The 18,333-nt window shown below is 39.6% G+C and overlaps 1 long non-coding RNA gene across 1 annotated transcript in view; it reads right to left on the reverse strand.

Annotated features, from left to right (window-relative positions):
* Nucleotides 1-11,477: 11,477 nt before the first annotated feature.
* Nucleotides 11,478-18,333, reverse strand: part of LOC134486420 (uncharacterized) — a 74,208-nt gene continuing 67,352 nt past the window's right edge. The window contains exons 3-4 of the long non-coding RNA XR_010065287.1: nucleotides 13,350-13,510; nucleotides 11,478-12,000 (exon numbers count right to left, since the gene is read on the reverse strand). This is a non-coding gene — a long non-coding RNA (uncharacterized LOC134486420). The remainder of the gene's footprint in view (nucleotides 12,001-13,349; nucleotides 13,511-18,333) is intronic.

The raw sequence follows: 18,333 nt of genomic DNA on the forward strand, positions 1-18,333 counted from the left end.
TCTTGAGCTTCATATGGCCTGTGGATTGTATCTTAGGTAGTTCAAGCTTTTGGACTAATATCCACTTATCAGTGAGTGCATACCACGTGTGCTTTTTTGTGATTGGGTTACCTCACTCAGGATGATATTTTCTACTTCTGTCCATTTGCCTATGAATTTCACGATGTCATTATTTTTGATAGCTGAGTAGTATTCCACTGTGTAGATGCACCACATTTTCTATATCCATTCCTCTATTGGAGGGCATCTGGGTTCTTTCCAGCTTCTGGCTATTATAAATAAAGCTGCTATGAACATAGTGGAGCATGTGTCTTTGTTGTATGTTGGAACATCTTTTGGGTATATGCCCAGGAGAGGTATAGCTGGGTCCTCAGGTAGTGCAATGCCCAACTTTCTGAGGAACCTCCAGACTGATTTCTAGAGTGGTTGTACCTCCTTGCAATCCCCCAACAATGGAGGAATATTCCTCTTTCTCTACATCCTTGTCAGCATCTGCTGTCACCTGAGTTTTGATCATAGCCATTCTGACTGGTATGAGGTGGAATTTCAGGGTTGTTTTGATTTGCATTTTCCCAATGACTAAGGATGTTGAACATTTCTTTAGAAACTTCTCAGCCATTCAGTATTCCTCAGCTGAGAATTGTTTAGCTCTGTAATCCATTTTTTTTTCTTTTCTTTTTTTTGGAGCTGGGGACCAAACCCAGGGCCTTGTGCTTGCTAGGCAAGCGCTCTACCACTCTGTAACGCATTTTTAATAGGGTTATTTGATTCTCTGGAGTCTAACTTCTTGAGTTCAAGGCAACTCTTACAAGGACAACATTTAATTGGGGATGGCTTGCAGATTCAGAAGCTCAGTCTATTATTATCAAGGTGGGAGCAGGGCAGCCTCTAGGCAGGTATGATGAAGGCAAAGTTGAGAGTTCTACATCTTCATTTGAAGGCCACCAGTGGAAGACTGCCTTCCAGGCAGCTAGAAATAGGGTATTATAGCCAACGTCCACTGTTATACACCTAGTCTAATAAGGCCACACCTCCTAGTAGTATCACTCCTTGGCCCAAGCATATATAAACCATCCCAGCATCTCTTCTTTAAGTTTCTTGAACAAATACATACTTGTTCTTTTGAAATAATTGCTTTGTACATCAAACGTTGCCTTTCTGGGAGACTATTACAATGAGGATACTAATTTCTGGAGTAGAGAGATTATCTTAGTTATTTTTGCTGTTTGTGTTTTTATGACTAGGCTTATGTATCTGCAATTAGGTATTTGGTAATATTTCATGGTACTGCAGTCTGGTCTCATTTTTATTGAGTGGATGTTGGTTCTTTGTTGAGTAGTAAACCAACTTGTAAGATTGCATGACAGCAATTGGTGCTTGTGCAACTCTGCCTTGATGTGTGTGTGCATGGGGTGCCAGAAGTAGTCCAAGCTCACCCAGGGATAGATCCCACTTCTGAACTCAGGAACTGAACTTCTGTAGTGTTAGATTGTGATGATTTAAGAAGATCTGAAGATCTCAGGTGTTAATCTTCAGAAATCTGTGAATGCTTCACTAGATTCTTTGGGAGTTCTTAAGTGACTTGGGTAGTATCAGGCATGAGCAGTGATCCCTGAAGGTAGGATGTTGATTGTCACACTAACCTCAGGCAGAGGTGTGTGGGTTAGAGGCTGGGCTGGATACAGAATGCAATGCAGTCCCAGGACATCTTGGTGGGTGATGTGGCAGATAGTTTCTTGGGCTTCCTGCTTGGGCTCTATATTACAGGAAGCCATGTAATTCTCAGGTAGCATGGGAAGTGCAGTGTCTGGCAGGTAGGTGTACAGGCAGGTTCTGGAGATTCTGAATTAGGGTTGGAGTTATAGGATGTCATGCCCCTCTTTAGTTTTTTCTATTGTGTGTGTGTGTGTGTGTGTGTGTGTGTGTGTGTGTGTGTGTGTGTGTGTGTATTTGGCATCTTGAGTATAAGATGCTGTGAAGTTCTTTTGTCTACTTGGACTTTTAAATGCCTCCTGTGTTTTTATGTTCATTTTTTTCTCTAGACTTGTGGATTTGTATAACTGCTATAACTCCATTCAACAGATTCTCTATGACTTTAATTTTTAATCTCACCTTTTTCTTCTCCCTTAGGGATTTGTGAGATTGGTCTTCTTGTAGATCATTTTCCATTTTGCTAATTTTCCTCCTCTATGTTTCGGAATTTCCTCCAAAGTACCTCATTGAAACTTTGATTCATTTGTCTGCTTGTTCATATCTCCTTTGAGGCCATTGATCATCTTTGCTAGATTTCTTTTGAGATCTTCAGCTGACATGTTCCCCATTTCAGTATCGTTGAGTGAGGTCATTGAAGAGTTATGGTCTTTTGGAGGAGTCGTATTGGCTTGCTTTCATAGTTATTGTGATTTGTGTGCTTGTTGGTCTGGAAATCTTTTCTGATTTTGTTTGATGAGCTTCCTAGTATTCAGCTTACTCTTGAGAGTACAATTCTCAGTACCACACAGAGAAGATAAAATAAACTTTTAAATATTTTATTTTATTTTATAATTCTGTTTCTCCTGCCACTGTTGGAGATGCAGCACAACTGACACTGTTTTCATCATGCTTTTCTCCCTTTGTTTATATTTCCCTTCTGTTTCCATTTTTCTCTCTTTTTCTTTGATTTTTTATTGGTTATTTTATTTATTTATATTTCAAATATTATCCCCTTTCCCAGTTTTCCCTACACAAGCCCTTAGTCTCTCCCTACTCTCCCCTGCCTTTATGAGGGTACTCCCCAACTCGCCCACCCACTTTCACCTCAGTGCCCTAGCATTCTCCTACCCTGGGTTATCAAGCCTCTACAGGACCAAGGATCTACCCTCCCAGTGATGCCAGCCAGATAAGGCAATTCTCTGCTACAAATCCAGTTGGAGCCATGGGTCCCCCCCGCCACCCAATGTGTACTCTTTTGTTTGAAGTGTTTCTTTCCATTTTTCAACTGTCTAATCACATCCTCATATCTCTCAAGCTCTTCTTCTCTTTGGAATAGAGTGGGTTTTGTTTGTTTGCTTTCTTGTCACTTATCTTTCACTTCATTTCATGTAAGTAGTGTCTAGACCACTATCTTACCAATTAGACATTATCATAAATTTTTAAAATTACATTTAATTTTGTGTGTGTGTGTGTCTGTGTGTGTGTGTGTATTGTACACATTTTCTATTGTCCATGTGTAGATGCTAGAGAACGACCTACAAGAGTTGACTCTGTGTTTCTACTATGTGAGTTTGAGAATTTAACTTAGTGGCAGGTACTGAACAATCTTTACAGCCTTTGATGGTGTGAAGGGAAGTGGCTTCCACAGGCTCATAGGGAATGAAACTATTAGGAGATGTGGCCTTGTAGGGGTGGGCATGGCATTGTTGGAAGAAATATGTCACTGGGAGCTAGATTTGAGGTCTCAGATGCTCATGCCAGTTCCAGCATAACATTTTCTTCCTGCTGCCTGCAGATCGAATGTAGAACTAGTAGCTCCTTTTCTAGCACCATGTCTTCATGCTGCCATGCTTCCTGCCATGATAAAAATAGACTAAAGCTCAGAAATTGGAAGCCAGCCCCGATTATGTTTTTCTTTGTAAGAGTTGATGTGGTCATAGTGTCTATTCACAACAATAGAAATCCTAAGACACACTTCTAACATTTTCATTATGGAATATTAAATTTCTAGATGAGTTATTATATTCTGATAATAATCTTTTTCCTTCTTTAATCTAGGAGCATTAATAATCTAGATAATGCAAATAAAAGAACCCTCTGGCATATTCTCCAAAGGACTTTAAGTTTACAAAAATCATAAACTGGTTACTTGTTCCACTATAACTTAGCTACTCAAATGTCTTCATTTTGCAAGTATTAATACTGAGGCTTAAAAAGCATTAATTTGTCCAGTGGTTGGAGATATAGCTCAGTATGTAAAGTGCTTACCTGATATGCTTTAGCACTGGTTTCAGTCTTCAGGATCATTTAAACTGGGCATGGTGTGTGACTTACCCTAATCTAAGCATCTAGAAGGCAGAGGCAGTAAGAACAGAAGTTGAAATTCTTAGCTATGTGGAGAGTTTGAGGCTATCTGGACTACATGAGGCCCATCCCCTGCCACCAAATAAAAGTTAACTTGCCAGAATTTACATGTTTAGGTCTCCACATTCAGCAGTGAGTTATAGTTAGTTTGAAAGTGAGTTTTGAATCAATCTGATGTCATAATATTGACCTCATGCACAACAGTTTTCATTGAGTACTAAACAACAGTTCCTGTGAGTAAACATAGTCTGTTCTGATTTAAAGTCATCAAAATATCCCAACCTGGGCCCAGTGATTCATTTCTATAGCCCCAGTTACTTGAGAAGTCAGATAGGAAGATTATAATTTCAAACCCAACCTGAAATACAGCATGAAACTCGTGTTTAGCTTAGGCAATGTACTGAGAATATCCACCCCCCCAAAAAAATTAACACTCTGCATTCCCCTAGCATGAGTGATGCTGTGAGTTCAAGTGCCAGTACTCAGGATCCCCACCTCCTGTGAAATGACCATCATATTGGACACGGAGGCCACATAATTATTAGCTATGGAATAAAAATAAGATGCTAGCAGAGTAAAGAAATAATCCATAATGATTCTTGCTAAAAGTTGTACCTTTGTTTCGAAAGTACAAATTATGGACACCTGAGTCCTAATTTAACACCCATTGACTGGGACTTCCTTTGTGTCAGACAATGTGGTGGATTTTAGTGATATGCAATGAATGAAACAGTTCTTTGCCCTCAAGAAAATTTAACTTAAATGTTAAATGACTTCTTCAGGTTCCTATAGCTACCAAATGATAGATTTGAAGTGTATTTAAGGGCACACTACCTTGATCATTGCCAATTACATACAATTATCTTCCTGAGTTGTTGGACACTCTCTTTTTTTTTTTAAAGATTTATTTATTTATTATATATGAGTACACTGTAGCTGTCTTCAGACACACCAGAAGAGGGCATCAGATCTCATTATAGATGGTTGTGAGCCACCATGTGGTTGCTGGGATTTGAACTCAGGACCTCTGGAAGAGCAGTCAGTGCTCTTAACCACTGAGCCATCTCTCCAGCCCAGACACTCTCAATTTTAATAAATATATCAACAGGAGACTTTTCTCTAACATTCTTTATCTCTGAGGACCTTTGGTATTTATTCTTTACAGGTTATCCCTTGCTAGGTCAAGGGGAATGTTTTTCTAGAAGAAATGCAAATTTATGTTTCCTTCATGAGGTTTGTGTGCCCTATGCTACAGTGTGACAGCTGCATTCCTGAGGAGTATATTTATATAACTCACACTAAAAATAGTTATTTCAAAGAGAAAGTAAGAGATTTGGAGTTGAACCATCCAGACTCACACAATGAAGTAATTTTCCCTGCAGGCATTTTAATAACACCCAGTGTTTTTATAGCTTTAAGACTATAGTTATAATGCTAAGCATCCCCAGGCAAATCCAATCTTGACTATATCTAGCTTTTGTCTAAAATAAATGGACTTTTCTTTTTTTAAACTCTCCTCCAAGATTATAACATTTTAGTCACTTTTCTTACATTTTTGTTGATTTTAGGATAAACATATCACAAAACCTCTCCAGCAAAGAAGCTGATAAAGGTCCTTCCCCTGTCTGATATAATGTTAGTTCTAGCATTATAACCATGTGCATAATTAAAATTGTGATGTCCATTGCCTATTTAAAAAATATTTTTGGTTACCTGCCTAATACCAAGTGTGGAACTTGGCACTGGAGAAATAATGGCACATATCAGAGCAAGCCCTGCTCTCATACAGCACATGTTCCAGTCAGGAGATGGCCTGTAAAAAGAGAAACAAAGGTATGGGGAAACACCACATGGTCATTAGTGTACAGAGAAAATTAAATTGTGCCAGATGATGCCCAGATCATACAGAATGCTGGGGGTTGTTGAAGGTCTTCAATTTTTGTCTCTAGACATAAAGCTACCCTAAACATAGTCTATCTTGTCCGATCTCAAAAATTAACTGGAGTGAAGCCTGGTTAGCACTTCCATGAGAAGACTTGGTTTTTTTTTGTTTGTTTTTGTTTTTGTGTTTTTTTTTAATTCTCTGTATGAGAGAAGCTACTAGAAGATTGTAATCTGGATATGCCATACTGTGATCTATAACTTTGAAGACTTACTCTGGCTTCTGTAGAACAAATTATAGAAAACTAAAGAGATAGTTGGGGAATATTAGAAAGTTATCAAGCATGATTTCTCTGCAAAGCAGAGCCTGAGATGAAGGCTTTGAGGTAGGTTGTTTTTGTAGAGAAATTAAGAGAGTGTAAGAGGAAGATAATGGCACACTAGGAAGGAGGGAATGGAGGTAAAACCTAGTGATGTGAACGATGCTGATGAATTCTGCAGACAACTGTAGCTCCATTCCACTGTAGACTGACTAGACTTCAGTGGAGTGCACATAAATTACTCAGCTCCTATTTCCTATCAGACTGGGGTAGCCCCTTGGGGTGTTAACTCTCTCTTTCACTGTTAGGTTTTTTTCTGTGAGGAAGAGTGACAGAGCAATCCTCTTTAAGAAAGGGCCAGCAGGGGCACATTGAAGGCAGGTCACACCACAGAGGGTTTTAGTAGATGTGGCAGAGCAGACAGATGGTGGGAACTCAGAATAGGACGACACTATGAGGCAGGAAGGGAGAGACAGGTTTACGAGTTATTTTAAGATGGCTCTGAGAATCACAGGGACAGAAAAATGTCTATTTTTCCACGTTAAGCATTGGTCACTAATTTCATGACAACTTGACTCTGCCTTAAATTCAGGGTCATTTGGTCATACACAATTACTTTTACTTATCAAGTTTGCATCAAAGTTTATCATCAGAAGCAAAGAAATTGACAAAAACTTAGTAACAAAAGAGGAAAATCATAGCTATGAAAGATGATGGATATATTAACTTACTTAAACATATTCATCATTTTATTACATATGTCAAAACACAAATATGTAATATGTATAATATAAATAAGTTAACTAAGGTCTAGAGATGTAGTTTAGTTGGTAGAATGCTTGCCTAGCATGTTCAAATCCCTATGTTTGATGCACCATGTTGAACAAACTGAGCATGGTACCAGATGAAACTTGGCTGTAATTCTTAGGAGATGGAGACAGGAAGATCAGAAGTGCAAGATCATCTTTGCTTACACAGTAAATTTAAGGCCATCTTCCCTATGTGAGGCCTTGTTTAAAAAAATATATATAACATTAATTAAAAACCTACAAGCAGATTTCTACAGCTCCAGATGTATTTTCAGTGTAATGTATTTGTTAGATTATGGAACCATTTGAAAAATTGAAGGAGTAAGAACAAGCTCGAGCTTGCTGTGATTAGAACATTAAAGTGCATTTTAGTTTAAACAAATGTCTGAAAGAGTAGGAGACTTATGGGCAATGTCAGAAATGCCCATAAAATTTAAAAAACAAAAGATTATCCCTTCATTGGACATGGTTATTCAAGTTTCTTATATCATGCTAACCCAAAGCCAGGAACATAATTCGCATAGCATGAAGTTCAACATTGTGAAAAATAATATACACCAGAGCTTGTCTTGGGAAAAGAGGAACATCTGCAAGCTGTCAAGACAGAGACCTCCTCACGGCTGAAGGTGCCTAGGAGAGTTCTTTTAGAGGAGAGTGGTACACCAAATAATGCTTGCAAGAGCCTAGGTAGGGACACTGAGCTGAGATACCTTACGGTGTCAAAGGTAGTCAGACATCTCTGAGGCACAGCAATGTGTTCTCTTGGAAGCATGGCCTTTCTGGAGCTAGACAGGGCTCTTCTGTATTTCCATCCTATGTAGTCCCTGGAAGCTTCTCGTTTATCCTTCATGTCATTCATGCAAAGTGACAAAGCTACTGCTAACAATGACTTACTTCTTTTTGATGAATCTTCTTTTGTGGAATCAACCATATACAAAACTATGCAATGCTAAGGAACACATGTTATTTTTTATAAAAACATACTCAGATGTGGTGGAAACCTCTGGGGCATGGGAGAACAAACTGCGACCAGCTTTAGGAATAAAGGGGGTTCTTTGAACTAGAAAATGGAGCCAAAGGATGATGGAGAGTCTCAGGAATGCTATACATGAAGGGTGAAGAGAGAGCTGTCCTGGTGTGGCTTCTCCAGAAGGAACTGCTTTCAATCATATTCCATCCAATGGGGACTCTGAGGTGAACTAGTACTGCCTCTTGTGCAGTGACTCCTGTTGAGTGAGCATCATCAGTTTCAGAGACAAGGCTCTAGCTTTTAAGGCAGTTAACATAGTCTGTGCTATGTAGAAACATAGGAGAAAAACTAAACTGTGTTGTGATGACTCTTTTTACTTGTCAATTGACTTCATCTACAATGAACTAAAACCCAAAAATGGAGAGCACTTCTGATCTGGATCTTGAGTCAAGAAGGTACACTTTTCATCTGGGCCACATCGTCTGTAGAAAGTCTATCTGAGGGCATGGAAGAAGGAAGCCTTTGTTCTTTGCCTGCTTGCCCTCACCTTGCTAGCACATCCATTTCTTTATTGGCATTAGAGTCCACTTCTTTGAGATTCCAGCATCTACTGAAGACTAAGTAAGACATTTAGTCTCATCGATTCAGTAACAACTGGATTCTTCCAGTCCATAGCTATACTGCAGCTCATAAGTCGTTCTCAATCCCCCTTTATAGATATATATTCATTTTATGAGTCCTATTACTCTAGAGAACTCTGACTAAAATAACAGACAATGCAACTAATGGTTAAGGCTATGGATTACACATTTGTCCTTTTCTTCCTTCAACTTTCCTCTAATAGCTCTTCTCAGTCCAATCTCAGATTTGTCTGTGTCCTATGATATTGCCCTCTATGTTCTATGTCTTCCAAACTCTCTTGACTTCCAGTTGAGTGTGATCTAAACAAAATGCTGGCAGGGGAGTGGTTAGGAGAGAAGAAATCAAGACATCAATCTCCTCCTCTCCTGTCTGTTGTGGTTTGGACAGTGGTTGAGTTTCTCTATCAAAGCTTGTCTCCCTTACGTGTACTCTGCTAGTCTCTGCTTGTCCTAACTGGTTGAAAGGTGATAATAACTCTTTGGGGGATTCCCTCCAACTGTTATTCTTGTTTCCTTACTTTATTTTTAATTTTTAAAAATACATATGGTACTAGGGATTGAACCTAGTCTTTCGAGCATGCAAGGCAAGTGATCTGACACTATATTATTTCCAAGCATCCAGCCCCACTTTTTATTAATATTCTTAGTTTCTTCTTGAATACTAGAGTGTTGCAATTTGTGACTTTGAAAAGTTAGTTGCTCTGTACCTCTGTATTTTTATTTTAAAAATGAAATTGGCAGTGTGGTTATCATTGGATTGATTGTTGCAGGATGAAATAAATAGACAATCCCAGTTTGCTCTGCATATAACAAACATTAGATACACGGTGAGTAGTTTTTCATGTAATCTTTAAGACAAATGTGTGGTGTAGGCACAATGAAGTTGAGCTAACACGTCTGTGATTTAAAAAACAGGTGCCATTTGCAAGCTACATTTTACATTATTAAAGTGAAGTGTAAAGTTTCCCACATAATGTAAAGAGATAGGAAGAAATGGTAAGATTAATAGCAAGCAAAAATATGAAACCCTGTAGTGATGCTGGTGTGTGGACTAGCTTTATATCTGAAGAAACTAATCTCTCAGATGTGACTTTAGAGAGTGAAATGACATTGATCAACACTGTGCAAATCATGCCATGGAATATGGTATTTTACTTTTTCCCCTCAAAGATCTTGTCACGCATATCTATCTATCCGTCCATCTGTCTGCCTCTCTCATCTATTGTCTTCAGGCTTTAATTCTAGAGAAAAGATTTTTTTCATCTTCTTCCTTGCTTGGAAAGATGTGGAATCCCATGATTAGCTAAACAATTCTCATTCTTGTTTTCTAAGGTAGGACTCTTTACTAAAGATAAGGTTGGAAAAAGTGAAACTGGATTACCTCACATTATCCCCCTTCAAAAACCCAACTGTGGTGTGAGGAGAGACAATGCCAGTGATTAAGTTGGATTTATCTAATCTATCTGGGCAGACTGAGTTGAAACTTGTTTTGAAGGAAATAAATTCTTTCTGGTTTCTACAGCTTAGTAGAGGCATTATTTTTCAGACTGACAGCAGACTGATGGATTCCAGATAAAGGTAACCTGGGAATGTGTGCACCCCAAGCCACTCGGATCTGCTAGAAGACAACTGGATAAGAAGGACACATAGGAAGCTGTATCAGAAGACTGGTTAGGATTTGGAAAATGATGGTACTGTAAATGCTGTGTAAAAGCACAGCAAGGGTTACAAAAAGGAATTGATTAAATCCAACTTTCAAAAATGGGTATATGTGCATGTGCATGTATCTATTTCACCTCCCACAAAGAAGAACTCACTTGGAACATAGTAAATTAAATGGATGCGAGAGATGCTAAACAAACCTTGCATAATTTGGAAAGGATTTGGAAAGGTCATCTGTACAAACCCACATCCAGATCACCAAACTCACTTTTTCTTAATAGCCCCACCAAGCGCTCTCTCTCTCTCTCTCTCTCTCTCTCTCTCTCTCTCTCTGTGCGTGTGTGTGTGTGTGTGTGTGTGTGTGTGTGTGTGTGTGTGTGTGTGTGCTGTGTCAGCACACATAGACTGACTGATTGAAACCAGGAACATTCTTCACATCTTAGTGATGAGGTCCCTTCTTAGATGAAGGTCAGTAGAGATTTTTCAGAATTTGTTTCCTTCGTTCCGAGGGACTATGCAATCAGTTCTTTCTTCGTTTCCTTTAAGAATAGGAGTGCTACAATCAGGCATTTCCATGATCACAGTGGCTGCCACCACTGTCATTCCTGTTAACCGATGCTCATGAGCAAACACTGATGGGAACAAACACAACAGACAGTTCAATAAAGCATCTCGTTGATCCTGTTTGGGGCGTCTGTGGACAAAGGTCTGAGTCTAGAAGGCTTCAAGGATTAGGGTCATCCACGTATCCCAGTACACCATTTAAATATGAGCAAGGTCGAAAGGCAGAGAAAGGAGGTATCGTCAACGTGGTTCATTAAAAATGCAGAACTCCAGTGTGTTTTTAATGAGTCATATAGAATTATGTGTCATGTAGATTTAATGTGTCATATAGATTATGTCATAAAAACAAAAACAAACCAACAAAAAGGAGGAACAGATAAAGATATCAGTGTTGTGCTTTGCCCCCACTGGCCCCCCAAAACTCCAAGTTATAAGAAGATTTTTTTTAATTCCCACTCCATTTTGAAGAAGAAGGATGACTACAACTTCTGGGTAGATCTAGAAACCACATGATCTGTCAGATACTATTCTTCCAGCAGATACTGATAAATAAATTATTCCAGAAGTAAAAATAGAGTCACCATATACATTTATTAAGATAAGGACTGTAGGAAAACATGAGTGTTTTAAAATTATTTCAGGGAAGCCAGGCCCAAGGTTTTATTGGACATACCAGATGAAGGAACAGGTACCACTTTTTTTTCACCAGGAATACAGGGGTGCTTAACACTGTGTAAGATCTCTCCTCTAAGATCTGGTGCATGTGTATCAAGAACCAATAAACAATGGATTCTGACCATTCCTGGGTTTGGCTCTGTGCCCTTCTAGACATGACCAAATAGGTTGTCTACCTGTCCAGTTTTTCACTCATCTTGACTTGACTTTCATTTCCTGATCTGGAACCATTTTCCTGCTCTTGGAATATTGTTTTGCTTTTCATCTCTCAGATGAACTCTGCTGCTTCTCTCTCCAACTCCAACTCCAGCAGCTCCATCAATACCAGGTTTCCAGCACTGGTGTAGTTTATTATGATATCGACTCAGTCCATCTCCAAAGCCTCTTTCACTCTGCTGTAGACTCTTTAACCTATAGTCATTCTGTAAACATATATATATTATATATGCATATAAATACACAGATATAGTTAATGTGTGCTCTGTGGTATGAATTAATATCGATAGTTAGGGTTAGAAGAAAAAACTTAACATTCACTTTGGCCAAATGACCAAAGTAGACTAGATTATATGACAAGTTCTTTTCTCAAAAGTGGCTAAACAGTATGAATTTGTTGTTATGCAATAAATTCTGACACTGAAAAGATACACAGACCTGCAAGTGCATCATTAAGTGACTATATAAGCTTTAGGTTTAAATAGAGAAAGAATTGGAGTAGATGGGCAAGAGTCTTGGTCAAAGTGTGATCCAATGGCTATTTCAGTTCTGGTTCTCAAAAGTGGGCCAGTAAGGCCTTGTTGATGGAGAGGAGTAATCTCATTCCCACAAGATGATTATCCTGTTGCAAGGTGTAGCCTCACCATTAAAGATAATCGCCCTCATTTGTGCGGTTGTTTATTCTACTTAATTCTATCTAGAATCCAAGGTGGCTATGCCTCTTGGACAATGAGCCTTTGTGCCATCAGTCTTAGAGCGGCATGAGATAAGTTAGTGTTGTGACCTTTGCCCTCTGGTCATTACATGGCTGTTATCTTGAAATCAGAGAAGCACTGACTACTTACAGGAAATACTCACAAAATCAGACCTATTAATATTCCTTCATCAATGAGGAGAAGGTGTTGTGAGTAAGTTCACAAGACACAGGAGACCCTCAGCCCTCTTAGAGGATATATGCTTTCAATGTTCCTAAAGGGAGGCTTCATTTCAGTGGTCCAGTTGCTTATAAGATATGTGTGCTCTTGGAAGTAACTCCAGTTAATCACTGCTGTGCAAGGTACACTTAGATGAGATTGTTCTTTGGGTTTTGTTAGTGTCCCCTCTGGGGGTGAATAGATATTTGTTCATGTCTCCCTAGTAAAAATTTATACAACAGATAGTGATCAACATTTCTTAGATATACTGAGGGATTAACATGTTTGTGCAGAGGAGAAAGCTGCAGAATAAAGGAGAAACTCCAGGCTTCTGTTCTGGTTTTAGCACCTTGTAGGCTCAAATGAGGAGTGATTTAATGATTTAGTCACTTGGCATGACTGGTGTATAGTACAATGCTTTATAAAGAATGATCATTAAAATACCCTTGGCTACCTATAATCCCAGCAATGGGGAAATATGAATCAGGAGGGTCATGAGTTTGAGGCCATTCTGGACTAATTAATGAATCCATGCCTCAAAAATACTTTAAATATTTTATTTATGCGTATGAGAAATGTTTTCATTTTTCCTATTAAAGATAGCTAGTCCACCAAAGCCCAAAATTCCATGTCTTCCCTACCTTGTAAAACCTTTATGAAAATCTTTTTACTGTTCCTAACATGGTAAAACGTTTGCTTATGCAAAGGACCTTCTGCATTCCAGGAGTGCGATGGTCTGGAGTGGCTGACCTCGGTTCCTTTTCCTTCATTTGCTTTGCACAGATTCTTCTAAGACCAGCCACTGTGAAAAGATTGTGAGATTGAGTTCCAACAAATGGGGAAAGAACAGTTACAACTGCATTACAGTAAACACCGAGAAAAATGGCTTCTCCTGTGTGTTTGCCCTGTCTTGTTTGGATCTTGACACACCTTTTAATGCAAAATGAGTAACTTTTGCTCTGTTTGTGTGTTTCGTTCTGTGACACTAAGAATATTTGTTTCTACCATTTTCATTTTCTAGATTAGGCAATGAAAGCTTAACATTTCATCAGCAATAAAGTTGCTCTAGGATCTGAAGTTTGTATCTTTTATTGCTTTTAAATAATATCTTACTATTCACAAATATAGAAAAAATCCAGAGGGAACTGACAATTCAATTCTGTTTCCACTTAAAGTATGGAAATCACTGGAAGGTTTTGTCAATTTGTAAGAGCTACCTACTGTCACCTGGCTTTCAAACTGTGAAAATCTCAACACTCAAAACTTTGTCCACTCCCATTCTCGTGTGCATGCGTGTGCATGCGTGTGTGTGTGTGTGTGTGTGTGTCTTCACATACTTCAACAAATACACACATTGTAGAATTTACTGAAAAATTGAGACATGTGATATATAGCCAGTCAGATACTAGAAAGTTTGAAGGTCATTAAGGAGAGACTTTTCCCTTTCAAAACCAGGGCGGGAAACAGCAGGACTTCAATTACTAGTCAAAAGAGTAAGATCTGAGTTCTGTCTCTGGCACCAGATGGCTACACGTCATTCTGAACTGCCCAAAAAATCAGGATCGCTCTCTAGCCAAAAGCTTTCTGGTAAGGAACAAAGACCGATTATTGTACCTTCCCATAAGAATTTATGAAAATGGTCTGTCAGTCAACCAGGCAGGAAAATGCCCTTAGGAAAGGCATTTGTTCTGGGAACTTCAAGACTCAGTGTAAAGTTTTCCTAAAAATGCAGATTATGTAATGGGTTGTGGACCATCCTCACCCAACTCTGCTGTCTCCAGGTTCCATTTGCATTCATTCAATGAAGATCATAAGGACTGAGCAGACACCAGAGCAAGATCTCAGTAAAAGCTGGGAGCCAGAGCCAGGGCCAAAGATCACAGGACTTCCATGTAAACACCAGGCCCCAGTGGTCTCAGATTCCTTAGCCCCAGTACTTTGTTCTGAGAGCTTTTCTTAGCCTCGGGTTATCTCTTTCCCTGGTCATTTGCACTCTCTGTCTTCTGTGGCTTCTCAAAGTCCCTACCTTTCTAATTGTAGTAACTAGAGTTAGGTTTTTTTTCTACTTTCAAACTCTGCTTCTTATCTCTTCCTTCCTTCCTTCCTTCCTTCCTTCCTTCCTTCCTTCCTTCCTTCCTTCCTTCTTTCCTTTTTTCTTCCTTCCTTCCTTCCTTCCTTTCTTTCTTTCTTTCTTTCTTTCTTTCTTTCTTTCTTTCTTTCTTTCTTTCTTTCTTTCTTTCTTTCTTTCTTTCTTTTGCACCTGAAGTTTTTCCATTTAACAGACAGTCTCTTATGTAGAAGACAAAGGGCAGAAGTGGCCTTCCCAGTGTCTAGAGCTGCTGCCCTGCAAAGTGAGTCTGTTTTTGCAAGGAAAGCGCATAGCCTTGGGTCAACATGAATGGCAGCTCCAGTATTCCATGCCTTTCCTGATGGAGTGTATTAAACTGATTCCCTGGAGACAAATTGTATAGATCTGGATCTCTCTGTCTTCTGCTGTCTCTGGGTTAGTCTGAGGTTTCTGAAGCCCAGGAGATTTAACCTGGGCTTCTAGCTCCTTTAAAGGCATTTGGCACTCTGTAAAAGCTGCTCATTAAAGGAAACAGTAGGACTGCTTTCCTTTTTAATAGTCTGGCCATGGAAAGTTGACCCACGCAGAGTGTTTGGAGGTGGAAGACTGGAGACTTGGAGACAGTGGACAAGCCTGTTTGGCAGGGCAAAGCAACACTTCAGAGGGTAAGACTAGTCCCCTGGAGATCCAAGGCCTGGTTTCCCCAGTGGTCAGGAAAGCCCACTGAGGGCTCTATAAAGAAGTAATGGCAGCAGTTAAACCAGTCAGGGGTCCATTTTAGGGTTGAAATTCCAGATTCATAACTCTTGAGGTTTGGCTCTCTACTTTCTCCCCTCTTCTGAAAGCCTGTTGACTCGAGTGTTTTTTTTTCTTTTTTCTTTTTTCTTTTTTAAAGTTTTGAGGGTGGGAAAGGATGGCTATGTCACAAAGGAGGGCTAATTGGCTGGAACTTCCCCAGCCGCTCCCTCCAGCTGGCCTGAATCTCCTTGGTTTTTTTTAAGTCTTCCTAAAGAAATAAAAAGAGAGGCCTGCCTCGCTTTTCAAAATATTTAAAACCAAGTTAATTCAAATTAGGTCTTTTCTTGCTGTCAATGCTGTTTTACCCTTGTTTTCAAGGACAAAAGAAGGGTGCCACAGGGACACTTTGGCTTCATGTTAAGACATGAACTCTTCTTTACAGAACGGGACCAGGTTGTGACATCCCCTAAGCAAGAACAGCAAGTTCTGGCCATGTATGTGGCTCTTCTGATTCCATGAGCTGTGTCAGATATTACTAATGGGCTAAAGTCTTTTGTCCCCCCCCCCCCCACCAAGCATGGGAAGTCTCATGATTCTTCTTAATATAACTACCCCTTTGACTGTGGCCAGTAATCTGTGGCTTGAGGACTGAAATCTATTTCACATCTTGGTTCTTGCCCCAAATTGCTCCGAAGCTCAGAAGGTATTGTCTAAGCGGTAGAGGCTCTGCCCAGGGCAAGGAAATTGAATAAATCATAGGTTTGTTTCCAGATCCAAATTGATTTCCTTCTTAGGCCTTCAAGCATCTTGTGCCTTCCTTTTCTCCTCCCCATCTGCCAACACACTTCCTTTTCTTTGAAATGTATTACAGCTTCTTAGCAAGGGCTCTCTGCTTTCCAGCATGCCTGTTGCTATGGAATCCCCCAATATTAGTGATGAAAGGATCTATTTAACCCAATTGAGACTCTGTCAGCCTGAAATTTAGATCAGTCACAGAGAATCTTTTGGGATAGGCTTCAATTAAAATGAAAACCAAAGTTATCTAGAAGGAAATGAGCTCATTTTAGAGCTGACAAAGTGTTGATATACCAGCATGATGGAAAAACAGCATACGTGGGTGAATAGAATGGTGCTCACATTGCAGCTGCATCATTTCCTCGAGGGTCTGTCAGGAGTGTTTGTTTCCATACCAGTAAAATAAGGGGAATAATAAGTCCTTATTTCAGATTGTGAGAGTAAAATCAGTTTCTACCTATAAGAGGACATTTAGTATAATTTTGAATATGAAGTGTTCATCAAACACTCCTGTATTGTAGACTTGGTTATGAGGCAATAGGTGATTGAAATCCTGAGGGCTTTAAGAACTGATCAAGGATTAATCTTTTAATGTATTCATGATGTGATGGTCTTAATGAGAAGGGATAAAAAGAAGCAGGAAACAGAGCCAGCCCTAGGAACCAGGTCATTGATGTTATGTCCTTGAAAGTTATATCTTATCTTTTTCCTTCTCCCTTTTTACTTCCTGTTAGTTATCCTGCTCTGCCATGCCCTTCCTTCCATGATGGACTGAAACTGACTTCACCCCAAATAACTTTTCCTCTCATTAAAATGTTTACACCGTGTTTTGTCACAGCAACACAACATCTCACTAACACATGTAAAGTATTTTGGTAAATTTTGGGCATATATGAATCCTTGTCATTCCTACATTCTTGGAAGATATATCACTGAGCAGGACATGTGGGCAAGTCATGTTGACTTTATTATTTACTCATCGGCCATTTGACAAAGAGGCCGCAGAGCTAATATGAAACAGATAGACTTTCACTTTGTCTCCTGAATTTCAGGGGACATGATTCAGGCACTTTGATGCCTCTTACTTGACCTTAGGTAAGCCATTATAATTTCAGCTTCCTGAAGGGAAAATGATGATGAATGAAAGTTAATCTCAATGAGGTATTCTAAGGATTAAATCAGTCAGTACTTGTAGCATAGTGTTTGACTTGTTAGGGTGCATGTTATTACATAATCATCATGGCTATTGTTTTTCTCCCTGAATCATCTCGCTATACCCCTTCATCCACCCATGTGGTTGGCACAAGATTTCAGTGTATGTGAACAGCCTGTTTGAAATAGCATATGATTTTGTTATCCCAGTAAATGAAGAGGAAAGAATGGTTTCAGGACTGAGAACTCTGGCTGACCTTTTGGCTACCTCATAAATAATTCTAAGAAGGCTCTTTCTAGTTGCTCTGGGGGAAAGCCTGGAGGAGTAGTCCATGCAAAGCAAAAGAGCTTACCCAAGACTATCTATCCAGATTCTTTTCTGTTCATAGTCATTCTGTAGAAACTGACCTGAAAGGTCTGAATTCTGTTCTCATATCCAAAAGGGAATAGCTCCAGGACCTCCTGATTGTAGACAGGGGAGGCAGTGGTGGAGATCTCATTAACAGTTATGTTCTTGTATTGAATACTCAGTTCCAGGAACTGACTGATCTTACTGAAAATTTGTTACTCTATCAAGAGTTTGAAGAGTCCATCCACCACCCATGACCTGCCCAGCGTGGGTACAACTACCCATGGCTAAGCATGGGGTGAGAGATGAGAGAAAAAAGGTGAATGGTTTGTGTATTATCAAAAGAGGTAGAACTGGAGACAGAAGGGTAGTGAGGAACAGCCATCTCATGACAGGTGGAAGAGCTAGCCCCTAGGTCCTGAGAGAAGGAGGAAGGAGAGCTGGCTCTGTCCCCTTGCAGCATTTGGGAGAGCAGGGCTCCACACCTTGCCTGGGCAGCACAGAGGAGCTGGCCCTGTAGCCG

This window comes from Rattus norvegicus, chromosome 3 (assembly GCF_036323735.1).
Source record: "Rattus norvegicus strain BN/NHsdMcwi chromosome 3, GRCr8, whole genome shotgun sequence".
NCBI lineage: Eukaryota > Metazoa > Chordata > Mammalia > Rodentia > Muridae > Rattus > Rattus norvegicus.